Below are 18,418 nucleotides of genomic sequence, written 5' to 3'. Positions count from 1 at the left end.
TATGATTTTTCACAATATAAAACTGTTGTGATTGCTACAGTTTCAGTGAGTCTGAAACTCATTAATCAGTTCTCTGATTTTGCTCTATTTGTAATATCTGAACTCTTGTGGCCTTCTGCCGTATAAATGTTCAAGTCAGTTTGTGAATATCTAAAAAAAAACACATGAAATTTTCGTTGGGATTGCATTGAATCTAATTACACAGGGAAGAATAAGCAAAATTTTAATAATACTATCATTTCACAAATATAGATATAAATATGGTTTTCTTTGATTTTCCTTCATTTTTAAGTTTTTACATAGAATTTCTTACACATTTTTCTTTATGTTTTAATATTTAACAACTTTTGATACTATAAATGGTTTCCAAATTTTAATTGGTCATTGTTTTATACAAAAAGAAATTGACATTCATATTAAAACCTATAGGGACCAGTGAGATGGCTCAGTAGAATAAGCACTTGCCTGGCAAACGCAAGGGCCTAAGTTCAATCCCTGGGTCCAAAAAATAAAATGAAATAAAACAAAGCCTAAAAATTAGCTTCCTAAGGCTGCTTTCACAAAGTGTTACAATATTGTGGAATAGATACAATATTGCTATAATGTTCCATTAAGTTTGAAATTTTTTCTATGATGTATATGATTTGAATTAATTACTTTAAAGACTGAAAACTCACAAAATTTATATTATATATGACCTCTGCTTTTCTTTGATGACAAGCAAAATTTATAATGTAAATTATCTTCATGTATTTTAAAGACATGAAAGGAAGAATATAATAATAATGGTAACAAAACATTTCATATTTTACTATCCTTAGAACATTTGTGGTCATGTCCCTAAAACACCCTTTTTCTATTCTGAAGATTTTTGCCAACTCAGAGGGTCATTCTATGCAGAGAGGAATGAAGATATTCAAGATAAGAACCCGGATGCTCTATGAAGATAAGAATCCAAAACAGTAGACAAATACTACCAGAAATGCCTTGCGAACTAGGCAAAGGGCAGGTATCTGTAGCTAACAGCCTCCTTCCCCTTATGCTAAGACTGCCATCTCTTTGTGTGTGAGTCAAACAATGTCACAAAAGCAGATAACGATGTCACTGCTAAGCAGTGAAATATTTAGATGATAGATGATAGATAGAATGACAGACAGACAGACAGGCGATAGACAATCCTGTTTTTGCAGCAACCTAAAGAGCTGATGAGTAATTCACTTCACTGGCCCCCACTACTTCTAATGTATCACTCTGTTGACTGGCATGTGTTTCTCAGGGATTTTGCAAGATGTTGCTATAGATCTTTACGCACCTCCTGTGGATTTTTCCAGAAGAAATACATGTAAACATGTATACACCACTCATAAAATTTTTGCCAGAAAGTTCTTTTGGACTTATACTCACTCTGTGGCTCTTCCTTGGCTGGTTAGTTGCAATTAATTGTGTTGATATCAATTAGCTTTAATAGACTTTTTCTCTCACAAAGGACATCCCTGGTTATTTTCTTAGGTAACTTACTCCATTGCCTCAGTAGAACTGGGTTACAAACAATTTACACATCAAACAATATGAGAGTAAAGTCTCTATGAATATTGACATTATGGAAATTTTTTAAAAAGGAGAAAATCTGGGCTGGCCATTCAATCTCATGTGCAGTACGGCTGGAAACTATCATAGAATTTGCTGAACTACTGTGTTAGGATTTTTGGCACAGAAGAGAGGCAGAAGAAAAGAAAGGCCTTTATTGAGGACACAGGGAGGACTTCAGGGAAATGGCAGGCATCCTCTGACCTGAGACAAAGGGGGCTGGGGTTATATGAACTTTTTCCTAAAGACAGAATTTCGAGGGGAGTGGATCTAGTGACACATGGAAGTTGATTGGGGTTTTTTGTGTTTGCAGGGAAGGGTAAGGGGAAGTTATATTCAGAGCTGAGGGGAGAAGACTGGGAAATGGTCCTGGGCGAGATAAGATATTGTTTTGGGCTTAAGCCATGTTTGATCACTACCATAATGACTTACCAATTCGTACTTGGGCAGGAGCCTATTGTATTGCGTGAATACAAGGCTACCCTGGACAATGGTGGCAAGACTAAAGAGAATATGGCTGTTTGTTAGTAAGCAGATGCTTTAAAGTAAAAGAGACAGCTGTGTAAAAGTGCAGTGGTGATGGATTGGCCCCTTCTCACAGCAGCAGTGGCTGAGCTTGAAGCTCTAGCTCATCTCAGCTCTGCACAAGTAGAGCTGTAATGGCTAGGATTGGATATATTGCCCACAGGAGACCAAATTAAAAGGAATTACAGCACTTTTATTAATTAACCAGCGAACTATGTTCTCTCTTCCCCATCTGGGAAGACACCAAGACCCAGTTCTTTGTTTCCTACCTGCTTTTGTAGTTTCTTTGCTGCTATGGCAACTGGGCAAGAATGTAGTTCCCTCTATATTCTATAGGCATGAAGTCACAGCAGGAATGTGATGTCCCTATATTCTACAAGTGCAAGGTCTTGGGAAGAGGGATTTATGGCTAAGCATGGGCAAAGAGTCTGTATCTTATTACCCTGAATGGGTCCTGTCTGCTTATCTCCTACATGTTTGTGAAGTTCTGACAGGGCAGGGGAAGTAGTGAGGAATGGGATAATTTAGGCAAGGCTGCTTCTGTGAAAATAGTTCAGGCAGGGGGTGGTTGAATTCTGCCTCAGTCTCTTCTACTTCTAAAAGTGAATAGGGCGTTACGCTAGACACCAGCCTTTACAGAGCTACTATAATCCATTAGAAGCAAGAGTGCTACAGGTGGACACCACCAGAAAGATGGAGTCTGAGGGCAAGAGTCTGGGCCAGCAGCCAAGCTCACACCACAGCTTGGAGCCACAACAGTACAGAGCAGATCAGACTACAAAGCTGAATTCCAGCTGCAAACAAAGCCTTGGGGTTGTACCCAGCCCTGCACAGTATCCTGTGGGCTGGCAAGACTGGGGTTACCTTCTCTCTCAGAATATCAATGCTGTAAAAATAAGCACTTCTGAGTGCCTGTGGGGAGTTAATGATAACTCATTAAGGAACACCTTGGCTGATCAGCAAATTCACCTTTGAATTCTATACTTTTAATATTTTTCTTTAGTTGGCGTCCCTAAAGCACTTCATTCAGTAACTAGCTTAAACTGCAATGAGAGTTAACTTTCTCTCAATGCTTTCTCTTAGCTTAAGAAACTTTTGTCATTTAAAGTCCAAGACACACCTTTTCCACTTAGACCCCACATTTTCATCACACAATCAGTTAAGAATACTTTGATGGATCATTCCTCTGATGATTATAAGGCCCCAAGATTCAATCACCTTCCAAAATCATCAGATCTGAACACAAGATGGTTGCCAGAGCCTTCTAAATCTAAACTAACACTTGATAAAGCAATACAAATTCTGCCCAAGAGACTAAGGATTCAGTCACCAGCAGTGCTGATTCTTCTCTGAAGCATTTATAACCAAATTAAAAGAAAGGGCTCTAATCAGTGCCAGACAAATTAGTTGTTTATTATCTTTGGTAAAGATCTGTTGTAACACAATGCTTCATATCTCAAAAATGCTATATAATCTTGATTTGTTTTAGTTTTGCACTTTAACACTGTCCACGAGAGGGACAGAAGGGGGACCCGAGTGGGTTGCCCCAGGATTCCACTATTTCCAAGGATTTTTATAGAGCAAACACAAGCATTGAGGTGGGTCTAAGGTGGAGAATATGGGTACTTGCTTAGGTGGGCATGAGGTGGGACAAAATTATGGTCAACTAATGAGATTACAAGCACCACTGCTCAGGTAAAGTTGATTAAATCCAGTACCAAATGAGAAGTGGGTCACACAGCGAGTGGGCATGGATAGAGTTCAAGGCTTCCTGTTGGGGCTCGGGTAAGTGACTCCTTTGGGCTCTTTGAAGGCAATTGATACTTTCATAGACTATCAGTCTCTGATGCCCATTCTTTGGGAAGCATGTGGCTGCATTTGCTTACTATTTTGTCCTGAGGTCTGGCCCACAGCAGGGAATGTTTGTCTCTTCCAAAGTTGCAAAGTCACCTTGTCTTCCATATTGTCTCCTTGAGGGCCCAGCCCTGTCTGACTACCTATAATATTTCTATTTAATTTAGCTTCCTGCAATAGTAAGACTAAAACTGTGAACAGCATTCCAGCAATGAAGAAAAAAATGAAAATATATGACTACAGATTATTGATCAGTGATGCACTCTGAAAGAGTCTTATAAAAATAAAGAGGGATATAAGGAAAGCTCAAGAGCTGTAAATATTTTTATGTGCTCATTTCTGACCTTACCAAAAATTAAATCCAAGAAGTTCTAAATAAAATATTCTTATGCATCAGTGTATGAAGAAAACTATTGCAAAACACCCTGCAAAAAAAAAAGTTTATTTTGAGTATATTTGATCCTGATTTAACAGAACTGTCAGTGGAAAACAGGCCTTGAGATGGTGACACTGAACATGACGGTACAGGACAAGGACATTATGAAGCTGGGAAGACACTATAGTTCAGAACAAGAGTAAGTAAGAGAATTCAGGTGTGCAAGGAACTATCTTTATTTTCCTTCACTGTTCTACACTGCCTTTTCAACTTACACCTGGAGGCAATAGGAGCAAATGTTAAGCTAGAATAACACTCTCAGCTCATAAGCACAGCTGAATAATTGGTGTTTAGACTTGAACTTAAATTTACCTTCATTTATTGACACTAACTGCCACACCTTTTGCCTGGTAGGAAACAAATGAGCATAAGTAAACCCACAGTAGCAAATGCTGTGATCAATAGCCTTTACACTCCTCCTTGTTCTTAAAGAAACAATGGCAGTAATGTGTGATTATCTTAGGCAAATATGGGGTGTACCCAACCAATTAAGTGAGTCTTAAAATTCTACTAAAAATTATTGACTACCTAGAGAAACAGTTTTCTTTCTGTATTAGCAGAGTCTGTCACAAAGTGTTGTTTGCTAGATTGATGTTCTGTGGAGTGGTTGTAATGTACATTGTGAATTGTCAGCTGAGAGACAACATAAAAAAGGCACAACGATAGTGTAAGAGCATTCAGGTGTACATCGTAGGTGGGGTGTGTCATCTCTGAGAAAAACTAGGACATCTGACCCACGTTCCTGAGACACCTCATTTCTATTCCCACGGCTCTTGTTATGTCAAACACTATTGTATGCAAACAGGACAAAGAAAGCCTGGGTAAGTGTTAACTGAAGGATGCTCAGAACTGGGCACATCAGTGTTGTTTCTAGGGTATGCCTTCCAGCTGCACTGTTAACAATGGAGGCTGCAAATATTTATATGAGCTCATTTCTGACCTCACCAAAACTTAAGTCCAAGAAGTTATACAGTATCCGTATGCATCGATGTGTGATGCATTATAGTTATAGCTATAAGCCCGCACTCCCTGCAGTGCCTCAGAGAGCTGCTGACTGATTTAACCTTACTCATCCCTCTGCAACCTTCAGGGTGATCCCATTGTCAGACAGAGTCTGTTATGGATTTTATCAGGTCTTGCGGATCTTTGCACAACTTTCTTGGGATTTTTCAAGGTAGGACTCTTGAAATCTCAAGAAGGATTTTTGCCAGGAAGTACTTTGGAGCCAACTTGGGCTTCATTTTGACCTTCCCTCCCTAGGAGTTGCAGTTCACCCCATGCTTCCCTGTTAGTGCCCTTAGGTAAACTTAATAGATCTTGTGCATTTTCTTCAGTCTTCTGGAAACCTACCCCACTACCCCACCAAACATTTGATCTGGGTGGACATGGACAAGCAATTTCTAACACTGTACACTTACACATGCATTGTCTCATTTAATGTAGTTGACATTTAGCTACAATAACTCCAAGACAGGAAGTGCTACATAAAAATGAAGCTTGAAAATATGCCGCATTCACAGCTTGAAATTTTGTTATCAAGCATGTATTTGCAAGTGGTAAGGAGTATCTCACTGAAGGAATATTAAATATGATAGATCATTTTCTATATCATTCATTCTTTTTTTTTTTCTGTGTATTTGGCACAGGGTCTCATGACGCAGCTTGGACTCATAGCGATTCTCCTGTTTTCAGCCTACCCAGCGTTGGGATTACAGGTGTGTGCCACCATGCCTGGTCTCCATGGCCTGCTCACTGCCCCAGGGGTGGGGCCAGAGAGGCATGTGGTGCTGGGGGTCGAACCCCATCCCTGCAGTTGCCTAAGCAGGCACTTAGTCCACTGAGCTACCTCACTAGTCTTGTGGCTCTTATAAAGATAAATTATTCTCAGCATAAGTAAAATGTCAGGGTACTTAATATTTCTTTTGTCCTCTTTAACTTTTGGAACAAATAGTAAATGACTTGGGAAATTTAGCTTAGTCATCTTGATTTGAGCCTCGCTTTTCATTCTAACAAAGGAATTACACACACCTGCTGTCAGTGTACAAATGGCAGGCAATGACAGAGCAGCGGTTTTTCTTTGAGAAAAAATGCAAAGATATTCAGTATGTTCTATGGGAGACCTTAGTAAGTCAGTCCCTGTAAACTACAGGTAAAACCTTTAACTACCTATGCATATTTATTCTACAGATATGTCTAACAGTTCTTACAGGGCTTGGCTAAACTATTTTTAGGAGAAAAACCTCCATGCAAAAAACTTGGTGACAGTAACTCAGTAGATGTGCAATATGTCCTTGACAATCAAATGAAGTATACTATAGCAGCATTACAAAAAGCTAAGGAATCCTAGAAATTCATGACTTTCCCAGACTTAGTATACCAGAATTTTCCTATCAATGTATATGTGTCAAAGTTGGAGAGCCTTCTTGCTGGAAATTTGGGGCATGGATTTTATTACTGGAAGTAGTTTTCAGTCTCTTTCATGTGTGTGTGTGTAAGTTAATTTTTAAAACAATTTATCATTTTAAATTTAAGATAAGCTATATATATATATATATATATATATATATTTAGGTCTTTTGAGATAAGTCTCACTATGCAGTTTGTTCTGGCCTTGAGCTCATTTTGTAGCCCAGACTGGTCTTGAACTCACAATGATTCAGCTGCCTCAGCCTTCTGAGCACTGGGATTTCTGGTGTGTACCACCATGCCTGGCTTAAAACAGGCTTTTAATTTAACTTTCTTATTTAGGGCCTATAAAGAGACAGTTGCTTCTAAACAGATATTTATTTTGCTCTGTATCATTCTGCTCCATTAAATTGAGCAAACTTCTACCACTGATATGTTCTGAACATCAAGCCCTGCGAAAGCAGTAATACTTGTTTATGTCTATCATTGTAGCCTAGTTGAGTGGCACGCAGCCTTTTTCAAAGTACACGAGCTACATGCATATATAGGCATCGACTTTTTAACTTAGATTTATGGTTAATTTTAGAATCATTCAAATCACTGCACAAATCCACAAATATGATCTCTTTTCTTTCTAATTAATCATTCATATTATTTGATATGACAACAGATCCCATAAGTATAGGTATATGGATAAATATGTGGAAGACTAAAGGTAAAACAGAATACTAGTTATTGATTATTTCATTGGAAAAACTTTAGAAAATGTGAGACTGTTTAATATTTTTGCTCATATTATTTGAAATATATGTTTTAAACTTTCTATTATAAAAAATTCTTGTTCCAAAATAGCTAGAACATTTTATATACACTTAATGAAAATTGGTGAATCCATTTTAAATTTATAAGTTTGAAAACATTATTTTAAGTATTCATCATTAAATCATCTAGAACAAAGTATTTTTGTGCATTTTGCAGTTAATATTTCATTACTGGGGTATCAAGAGGAGAGAACAATTATCTGACAGGTTTTTGTTTTTCGAGCTTCTAAGAAATCTTAAGTGTTCCACTTAGGAAAAAAACCATCATCATACAATATGATTTGGGATCTTTGAGTCTTAGTCTTTAGTGAATATTTGAATGTATAATACATTTTACCCACTGAAGAGGTAGGATCTCTTAACTGATTGCATGAATCTTTACAGTATTCAAAATGAACCCTCTATTATCCAACTTTAATCATATTTCCTCTCTTCTGTCTTTATTTTCCACTATTCAAAATTATTTCCCTTTAATACACAATCATTAATGTTGCTACACTTTCTCTATTCAGGAACAGAAATCAGGCTTGTTTGCATATCAGTTATACACACTGAGGCACTCTTACAGGTTGATTGAGTTTCCTCAGTTTGCAAATGAATTGAGCATGAATGAAGAATGCTCCTCTGTTACACTGCTCAGGAATGTGTACATACACCAGAGCTATTTAGAATAATCCAGTAAACTCTAAACTCTGACTCAGAGATATTGCATATTTTCCTTTTGTGTTACCTGGGTAAACCCAAGTAACACCATTAATCATATTCTACAGATTATGCTTTCAACATGAGGTTTTACACATTGAAGCAAAACATTGAAACAAATACGTATTAGTTTTTAACTTAAATTTGTTGTTAATCTTTAGAATCATTCAGATCACTGCACTACTCCACAAATATCTCTCTTCTCTTTTCAATTCATTAATTCATGCTATTTTATATGATAACTGATTGCATTTATACTTGAAAATGAAAGATAAATCATTCCCATGCAGTTTCAAATACTGCAAAATAGATTCTATCTTCTAAAAACAGCCTTTTAGGAAGAACAGACTTATAGCCAAAGGTAGAGCTCAATACACATCTTATACTTAAAATGCTTAGTTTGTTTATTATAATATGGCTGATATAGTGATGGCAGCTTCCTTCACAAACTATTTCAATAATAATGTTGGTTTCACAATAAATTATTTGACTATTTTTAACTAAATTAAAGGATATATATTCTTTACTTATGGAAAAACTTAAAATTTCTAAAATTCCTTTTTAATTAAAATTAGTGTTGAAAGTTTTCTGAGAATATAACCTTGTGTCCTAATAGTAACTCAGTGAAGTGTATGTGATTCACCTTGTATTTCCAAAAATGATACAGATACCATTAATAATGACATATTAACATCATTAATATTCAGGTAGCTTGAAAGATTTAGTAGGATGAAAGGACGATACAAACTATTAAAAGTATCTAGTCATAGAAAGCAACCTGAAGCTATATTATCCAAAATGAATGAATGACCCACAGTTGAATGATAACACGATAAAGCACTGTAAATTGTTTGCACAGACATCAGAGCAAATCATGTAAACAAATCTCCTATACCCACTCTTGTGCCCACATGTATTCTCTGTCCACTGCCTCTCCCTCTGGTCTACCAACTTCTAGACCCACATACATTTTCCCATGTACTTTGGTTTTTCCCAGAACTTCTCTCCAATTAAAAATGTTCATATTTATTTTGCATGATTTCTCATAACTGTTATTTAGTCTTTGTATATTTCTCTTTCATTAAGGGAAATGATTGATTCCTGTCCAGCCAATAGACTAAGGTGAAGAAAAGTTTGGATGTACATGTGACAGGTATGTGTTCACAATCCGAAAGTCTGGAGTGCCCACTGTTTAAGCAGATCCTCTCTCATTCAATTGAATAAAAAGCAAAAGCATATTGAGTATGAAAAGAGCAAAAAATTGAACGCAGTCTCTGAGAATAAGCGTGGCCATCATCAAATACCAAACAAGAAATGGTACTTCCTCCAACAACCGTGATGAATTCGATTAATGCAACATTAATTTAAAACATAGTCTTCGCTCAAATTTACAAATTACAATCCACCTTTGATGAATCTATTGCATGAATCCTTCCAAAAGATGCTGGATAGTCATTCTGAACTGTTCACCTTCAAATTTTAAAATAATAAATGTATGTAATTTATAGTCATTACATTTTTCACATTATTGTTACATAGCAGTAGAGGGCTATACATAACTATTTCATCTTCCTTAACTACTTTCTGTCTTTGGTAGAGAAAAATCCTATGATGTCTAATATAATATACCCATTCTTTATTTCCAATGTTGTGATTATTGTGAGCTGCTCAGTCTATGATGTTATAAGACATGATCAGAAAATATAGTGAATACCTAAATTTAAATATTATTTTAAAAGAAATATTGTTATTACTTCTGCTTTGAAATATTCCTGCTTACTTTGAATGCACTTATCAAATAACTTTTATCACTTTTCTGAAGTTGTACTGAAAGTTTTTGTGTGTTTGTGTGTGTGTGTGTGTGTGTGTGTCTTTAGATTTACTAAGGTGGATGGTCTCAATGTTCTTCATTCAAATTATTTACCATTCATGCTCTTTTTGCCCTTGAGCCATGAAGTGAAGCAATGGAACAGTGTTAAACACCAACTGGTAAAGAGTCAGACACACACCACAAAGTTATGTATTCGTGACCCCCACCAGGCACAGTCACAAGTATGCTCCACTACTCTTCAGTGCAACTCTCAAAACCAATCAATTTCAATATGAAGTTTAAATGTCACAGGGATTTTGAAGGTGTCTTGACATAAATATTAACAGCATATTGAATAATACAGAAATTATATTGCATGCTGTTAGCTGACCTTTCCACATTTTCCTAACCAAGAAATCCTTAGTATGTGTGCATTTATGACTCAAACAAACATTTGAGTCATAAATTTACAACAAACATGCCTTACTGAGAACAAGAGAGCTCAAAACTAAAAATCTGAGTAAACCCACCAGAAAAAGTATTCATAAAAGTGGGTACATCAGAAATCTGAAGTAGTCAAAGAGAAAATTAATACATATCAACTAACAGTGATAGAGAGAGAATGGTGGAAATTATGAGCTATTTTTATGCATGCACTTCTCAGAGCATATTTTTAATTTCATGAAATAAAATAAAGAAGAAATAAATTATGCAAAGAGCTACATTTAAAAGTGCTATGAATTAACATATATTTGCTTAGTAATATTGTTAAATACTGAGCAATAAGATATCCTGAACTTTACCATAAATTCAAAATAAATTAATTGATCATGCAGCAAGTGTCAGTTTATATGAAAGTATATATGATTCATTTTTTAATGTTATTTATTTGTTTATTTTTAATATATTTAGTACAGGGTCTATAGGATCTCACTACACAGATCAGACTTAGAGTCATCCTTCCTGTTCTTCAGCCTCCCAAGTGCTGGGATTATAGGTACACGCCAGCACACCCAATCTCAATTGCTGTCTCAGAGTGCCCCGGGGGCAGGGCCATCACGGCAGGCTGGGAACTGAACCCCTGGCCCCTGCATCTGCCTAAGCAGGTGCTTTAATCCGCTGAGCTATCTGGTTGGTCCTCATATTAGTAATAAGTAATTCTTTAGCCTAACAATTTTAGAGGTTGTTGTGTACTGTCACTTAGGAAATAAGAAATTTCAGTTAATTATCAGTGAAAACATCTTTTTTTTACTTTCAAGCTCACGGCTCTCTACAATCTATCCATGGTTAACAATTAACACTCATGTGCTCCCTGCTGCTGACCACCTTTACTCTGTCTGGTGACCTTTCCACATTTTCCTAACCAAGAAATCCTTAGTATATGTGCATTTATGACTCAAGAATATTAGGCCACAAAGTGAAACAGAAGTGGGGAGACACGGTAGACCTCCAACATTCACTAAAGGCAGGAGCCAAGGTTTGACCTTATTAAACACTGTCAATGTGAAGAATAATTTTATTCACAAGTAAGCCTTTCTGATTTTTCACCTAAAAAAACTATTAGTTGCAAAAGATATATGAACTTTGCTAATATTTTATTTGTAGTTTTCCTTTCAAGAATTATAAAAGTTTCATACTAACCTTGTTTAAAAAATAGGGATATCTTGTGCATTTTGCCTAGAAATACAAACTTGTTGACAGCTTTTAAAGGTCATTTTCATGTGAGAAAAGCTATTCATGGAGTATGTAAAATTAAATCCTATATATAATTTTTAGAAGCTTATTTAATGCACCAAGTACAATATTAAATAAAAACCAATATTTTCATGGTTTATGAACCAGTAAAACAAAGTCATTTAAACACAAAAACCTAAGATGTATGTCTATGAAGAAAGTGGCAGTAATTCTTGTTGATCAGTTGCCTAATGCCTGCCTTTCAATAATTAGAAGCTACTAAATGAGCTCATGAAAAAAGTAATAAGGGCAAAGGACACCTGTGTGAATCTATCTTTATATTTGTCATGAGAACATAAAGAGCAATGTTTAAAGTACTTTATAAAAAGTACGGAAAATGAATATTAAGTAGATACTTCAAAGAGAACATTTAATTCCTCTTCTACTGGTACAATTAAAAATTCTTATCTTTGTAGAAGTTTTCTTATGATTTTGTAAATTTGCTTAAGTTAAATGTTAACATCCATAATAAGCTATGTGGTTTTGTTTGAAAATGGATTTTGCAAGGTACTGGGAATCAACCTTAGGACCTCACACTTGCCTTGCAGGCGCTGCTGAAAATTATTTTTTAGTTCAAAAGAAAACCAAAACCATATATATATATATATATATATATATATATATATATATATATATATTACTATTTCAACTATTTATATTTATATTACATTTTAAAAGGCTAATATACCATAAAATAAAAGTAAGATACAGCTAAATATTTTTTTACTAAACCCAGCTACCTTCAAGATTTCCACAAAACCAAAGAAATGATTAATGGATGAAAAGTTTGTTAGTAATTTAGCTTCCAAAGGATTTTATCAAAACCACGTCTTTGTCCTTTGTGCACATTCATACCTAATTTCAAGGAAAAAATTCCTAGAATTACCTGTGCAATATGTAAGGTATGAAAGAAATATAAAATGAATATTTAAACTTACAAAAATTATTGTACTGGAAGACACATTGCCATTAATCTCACATACAGTATTCAACCTCATTTTAAACATATGTATTGAATTATGTTTGGTCATTTTATGATGCAGTTCTAGGAGTCGTGTTCTGAGTCTCCATGAGCTCTGACTCAAAAAATTACAGTATGGTGCCGGGGAGATAGACCTGTAGAATAAGTGCTTCCCTGGACACAGCAAGGGCCTCAGTTCAATCCCTGGTTCCATTAAAAAAAAAAAATTACAACAAAGGCAGGCTGTGAAAACTCTAAGATGTGTTCTTATCCACCTTATTTTGTCAACTTTTATCTCTCCAGAAAATATTTAGGCACGTATTTTATTTCACATTCATAATATATAAGTTAAAATTCATTCATTTATGTGACCATGAGGTCCATGAATTCTGTCTCTACATGAGCTGTGTCAATGCTGTGGTTCATGAAGGCCCAAAGTAGAGGTAAAAGGTTGGTGAACAGGAAAGATAATGAGCTAAATTTTAATGTGAGCCTAAAGATCTGAGAAGCAGAACCACAGAGAGCAGAAGTGTAGTTTCGTGGCATAAATAATCAGACAGAAGAGAAGCAAGTTCAACCTTTCTCCAGCTCTTTATTTGATTTAAATCTTCAGTGGGGTTATTGCTACACACCCACCCTGCTAAGTTTCAATGTCACACAATCTATTGGTTCAAATGGCAGTCTTCTGGAAACAACTGCGCAGATATACACAGAAATAATGTTTAAATAGATAGATACCTGGGCCTCCAAAGGCCAAATCAAGTTGACATAAACAGCTAATTATCAAAATCACAAAACTGTTTTGTCAATGCCATCAAAGAGGAGAAAGCAAGAGGGAATGAATGAACATATTTGAAGAAAAAAGTGAATTGAAAAAGATAAAGTGCTCCATGAAAAATTATAGAACAGCAACATTCTAGAAAATCAGCAAAAGACAGTAAAGCAAATAGGAAATATATCTGTAGGAATTAACCAAAATGAAGCACAAACAAAAAAAAATGAAAATTTCAAAGGATAGTTTTAAGTAATAAACTAAAATAAAAGAAGAGGGGTTCAATCCCCAGCATGACATGCTGGCCTTGACCCCGGGGTGCACTGAGACAATAATTGAGACTGAACATGATGGTACACGCTTGTAATCCCAGCGCTTGTGAGGCAGAAAACAGGAGGATCACTACCAGTCTGATCTGTGTAGTGAGACCCTGTAGACTCTGCACTAAACACATAAAAAATAAATAGAAAGAGAAATCAGAAGTCCTAACAGGATTCACTGTAGTCACAAGAAAAGTAAAATATATGAAAAAAAAAAGACTGCACATTTTTAGTTGATTAAAATCTTAAAAGACTCTGGAATCACTTTTCTATGCTAAACATATTAAAATATGTGCAAAATACATGCAAATTGCAGAACACCAAAAGCAAAAAGTGCAGTGGTCAAAATATCTATGTGTCCTCAGAATTTCTGAGCCACAATCCCAATGTAATGTGATCACAAAGGTTATGGTTTGGAGAGGTAATTATATCCATAGACTGGAGCCCTGTTAGATTGGATTAGTGTCCTTGTGAGAACTACCTGGGCAGCCAGCTAGTTTATTTTCTGGTAAGTGAACACAGAAAGGGAAGTCATCCTCCTAAAACCCACCAAAGCTGACAATTTGATCTTGTACTTCCAACTATGTATTATGGCTTTTGTCTAGTTTTCACTTCAAAAATTCATGTGCTCATAGGTAGGAGTTTTGGGAGGTGGCTTGATCTATGGTGTGTTATGATTTGTTTGTGTATATTTGTCCCAGAAAATCCTCATGCCATTAAAGGGGTGGGTTTCTAGAGTTTGTGATTAACTCATCGTCCACTGGGATTAGGGTTGTGAGTACTACTCCCAGCCCGCAGCTGATAGCCTGAATGCAACTTGAGGGAGACAGACTTCATCTCTGTAGCTATTGCTGCCTCTACCCTTCCCATTTGCTTTCTGCTCTTCCCACCACCATGAAAGGTTGCTCTTTGCCCTCTGCCACTCTTCCTGAAGCCAGCTAAGTCTGGACTGAAACTTCTAATGACTATGAGCTACATAAACTTTTCCTTCCTTAATTTTGAGTGTTGGATATTTGTCCCAGCAACTAGAGAAGTGTGAGTGAGACATGGCATGTGATGCTGGGATTCAAGAGGCATGACCACTGGATTAGTGTACTGACTGGTTGAGTGTAGATCTGGGTGTGAATAATGGGAAGGCCTACCCTAGGTGAGTATGGCACCATGGCAAAAGCAGTTTAGCATGGATAGATGTTAAGGGACACACAGGCCAGTGTGCCACTGCTTCTTCTTCACTACTTCACTGATTTACTGCTTTTTGCCCACCATGAACTGCTAGCTCTGTGATGCCTTTCTGCCAGGCCACCCTGTTTTGGAGCCAAACAACAAAGAACGTAAGCTTCTCTAAAACATGAGCTACAATAAGTCTTTCCGCTGGTATATTTGAATGTTGAATATTTGGTCTCAGCCGTGAGAAAAGTAACTAAGATACTGCAGAACTGTGAGAGATAAATTTCTATCACTAATGAGACATAAAATCTATAACTAGCTTTAGTAACCTTAAATCAGCTGGAAATTGCAGTAATATTTCCAGAGGGCTAAAACTTTTAATGTCATCATATTTTTTCAAAACTGGCATTCAGAATGAAGTAGAATAATGTCTTGAAATTTGGGAATAAAATATTCTAAAGTTTTATGCTTTTTTAAAATTTATCTTTTAAAATAGAGTACAAATTAGATAAAATAGAAAAAATTACAAGTGATACAGAGTTTCACTTAACAAAGTAATATGAATTTCATAGAATTTGTTGTAATACATAGTGTTGTGTCCCAACCAGCTATTCATATTACCAGTGTATGCATGTAAAATGGGAAGAAGAAAGAAAAAAGAAAGAAATGTATAAGAAATTAAGAAGAGAAAAGATACAAACAATTGAAAAAAGGAGACAAAATAAACTATTAGAGGCTCCTTTCCATAGACCAGAAGAAATGCCCAGTACAGTTGTCCAAATCATTCTGATTACATACATAGATAAGCCTCCTTTTCCCCAATTCCTGTCCTGTTTCTCCTCAACTCAGTAACTCTTTCCTTTTGAATAAGTTCTACAATTTTATTCTGATAAAATTTTCATTTAGGAAAAATTATGAAACAAACATTATGATAAAATAAAATTTCTATTTATGAAAAATAATAAATATTTTGATAAAAATGCATGAGGACATTGAACAGATACTATGGAAATTCAAAATTGGACATAATAGAGAAAAACACAAATCATCCTCTGAATTATGTGTGAAAAAACAATGGTAATATTTTATAAAACAAATTATAATTATGAAATTTAATATGGCTTTAGTTTTTATACCTCGTTTTTATACTTTTCTGCTGGATGGTTAAGACCAAGATAAAGCAAGACCTATATCACAAGAAATGTAACTTTTGTACATGACAAGGTCAGTCAAATCCCTCAGGATTTACTCTGAAGCCCTGTATAGCAATTTGTAGATCTTTTGTCAGTGTCAGCCATGTGGATGAATCATGGCCATTGCCTGACCAATTTGCTCTCTGTGAAAGCCTGAGAGAATGTGATTCTCCTTAGGCACACTCTATATCATTGATCTCTTTCCTCTGTGGCCTCATAATCTCCCTGATCAGAAAATTTGAGACTGAACTGTGCTACAAAATGTTACAGTACAGGTTCTCCTATGTCCTGGATCCTCACTGACCTTGAAAGGCCAGGGCCAAAACGTTGGCTGTCCTTGCAGCCCTTCTTTTTCTGTAATTTTTGGTGTGCAAACTTAAGGTGTTAACCCTCCAGAAGAGGAGCCTAATGATATTATTACCCTATAATATAGGCACTTGAGCTTAACTTAATTATCTGCCTGAATATCAAACATCTTAGACATAACATGGAATAGGTATTTTCCATCAAGTATTGACATGTTAAACTTTAAATCCCTACAGAATGTGAAGAAAAAAATTTAAAAAATTAAAAAAATGATCTAAAAATAAATAGTTGCACATTAAAAATAGTTACATTTAAAAATAGTTACATATTTTTACACAGAAATTTAGAAATCTAACCTTATACAGCATTGTAACAGGACAGTCCTAGGACTTTTTTTTCTTGTTTCTTTTTTTCATTTATTATCCCCTTTTTTTAAAAAAAAACCAAACATTTACTTGAGAGACAGTGTGGCAGTATTTAGTCCAAAGGGCTCAAGTCAACAACTTCTGACATTGCCAGTCCTACGGATAACCCACTACTATTAAGGACTACTGGACTATATTGGATTATTTTGCTGTATTCACATACCTACTATATTTAAATGGCAATGGAATACCCATCTCTGACAAAACTAAACAAGAAAAGTGGATTTAAATGAAGGACTATTTTGTATCTGTATATACAAAATAGGATAGCCATACAACTACTTTGTCTTAATTCAATGAGTAGAAAGATTTGTACTAATAGTGTTTGGAAAGAATATCATGTCTGCATCTTGAACTATTAATAACCACTATGAAGACAACAATATGCAATATATTAATTATTGAAACTATCCTATTAATCAGTTTGCAAACTGTCTCATTGCTATTTGTTTCTTAATAAAATTAATACAACATAAAAAAGAAATTCATACCGCAATTAAAATGCTGTTAAATTTAAGGGTTTGTAAAAGACAGAAGATAAAGTATCTAAGAAAAGTCATGAGAAGTGAAAAGAAAACAGATTAGATATTCTAAAATATCTGTATTTTGGTAAAAGAGAATTTATATAATTTAGATTTTAATATTTTTAGAGATTCTACATAAAATTGCACAAATGTGAAAATACAAGGAATTTTACACCTTAAAACTGTAATATATATAAAATAAATATAAATTAATAGGACAGAAAAATAAGTTAAAACAATAAGCTAATATTTAATGAAGAGCTTCTAGAGTATATTAATATTCAAAATCTTATAAAATATAATAAATTTATCAGTTTATTGAAGCATATTTTCTGATTTTACTAAATTATACTAAACCCAATACTAAATTTTTAAACATGCAAGTTTTAAAATCTTTTGTTTATTTGTTAAAGTGTCTTGCTATGCAGCTTGGACTCCTAGGGATCCTCCTGCCTCAGCCTCCCCAGTGCTGAGATTATAGGTATGCACCACCATGCCAGGTCTTGGTGGTGGGCACAGTATGAGGCCTGCATGGCATGAGGTACAAGAGATCAAACCTCAGTCCTTGTACTTGCCAGGCAGGTGCTTAGACTGCTGAGCTCTCTCCTTAGTCCCAAAATTACATATTTTAAAAACTGCTCCTTATTATTAAAAAGTACAATTTTATCATAATAGGTCAGTTGTTGAATGTAACAATACAAAATCTCAAATGAATTGCATAATATTTTACGTGCTGTGCAATAAGGTATATACCAAAGTGCAATGTTCTCTTTATAGAAAAATAAAAACCCTGCAAACTAAAATCCTAGAGATAATAGATATTTCTTTCTTTCTTTCTTCTTTCTTTCTTTCTTTCTTTCTTTCTTTCTTTCTTT

This window comes from Octodon degus, unplaced genomic scaffold (assembly GCF_000260255.1).
Source record: "Octodon degus isolate 3935 unplaced genomic scaffold, OctDeg1.0 scaffold00202, whole genome shotgun sequence".
Taxonomy (NCBI): domain Eukaryota; kingdom Metazoa; phylum Chordata; class Mammalia; order Rodentia; family Octodontidae; genus Octodon; species Octodon degus.
The sequence above is the reverse complement of the archived record's forward strand: the minus strand, read 5'-3'. Positions refer to the sequence as shown.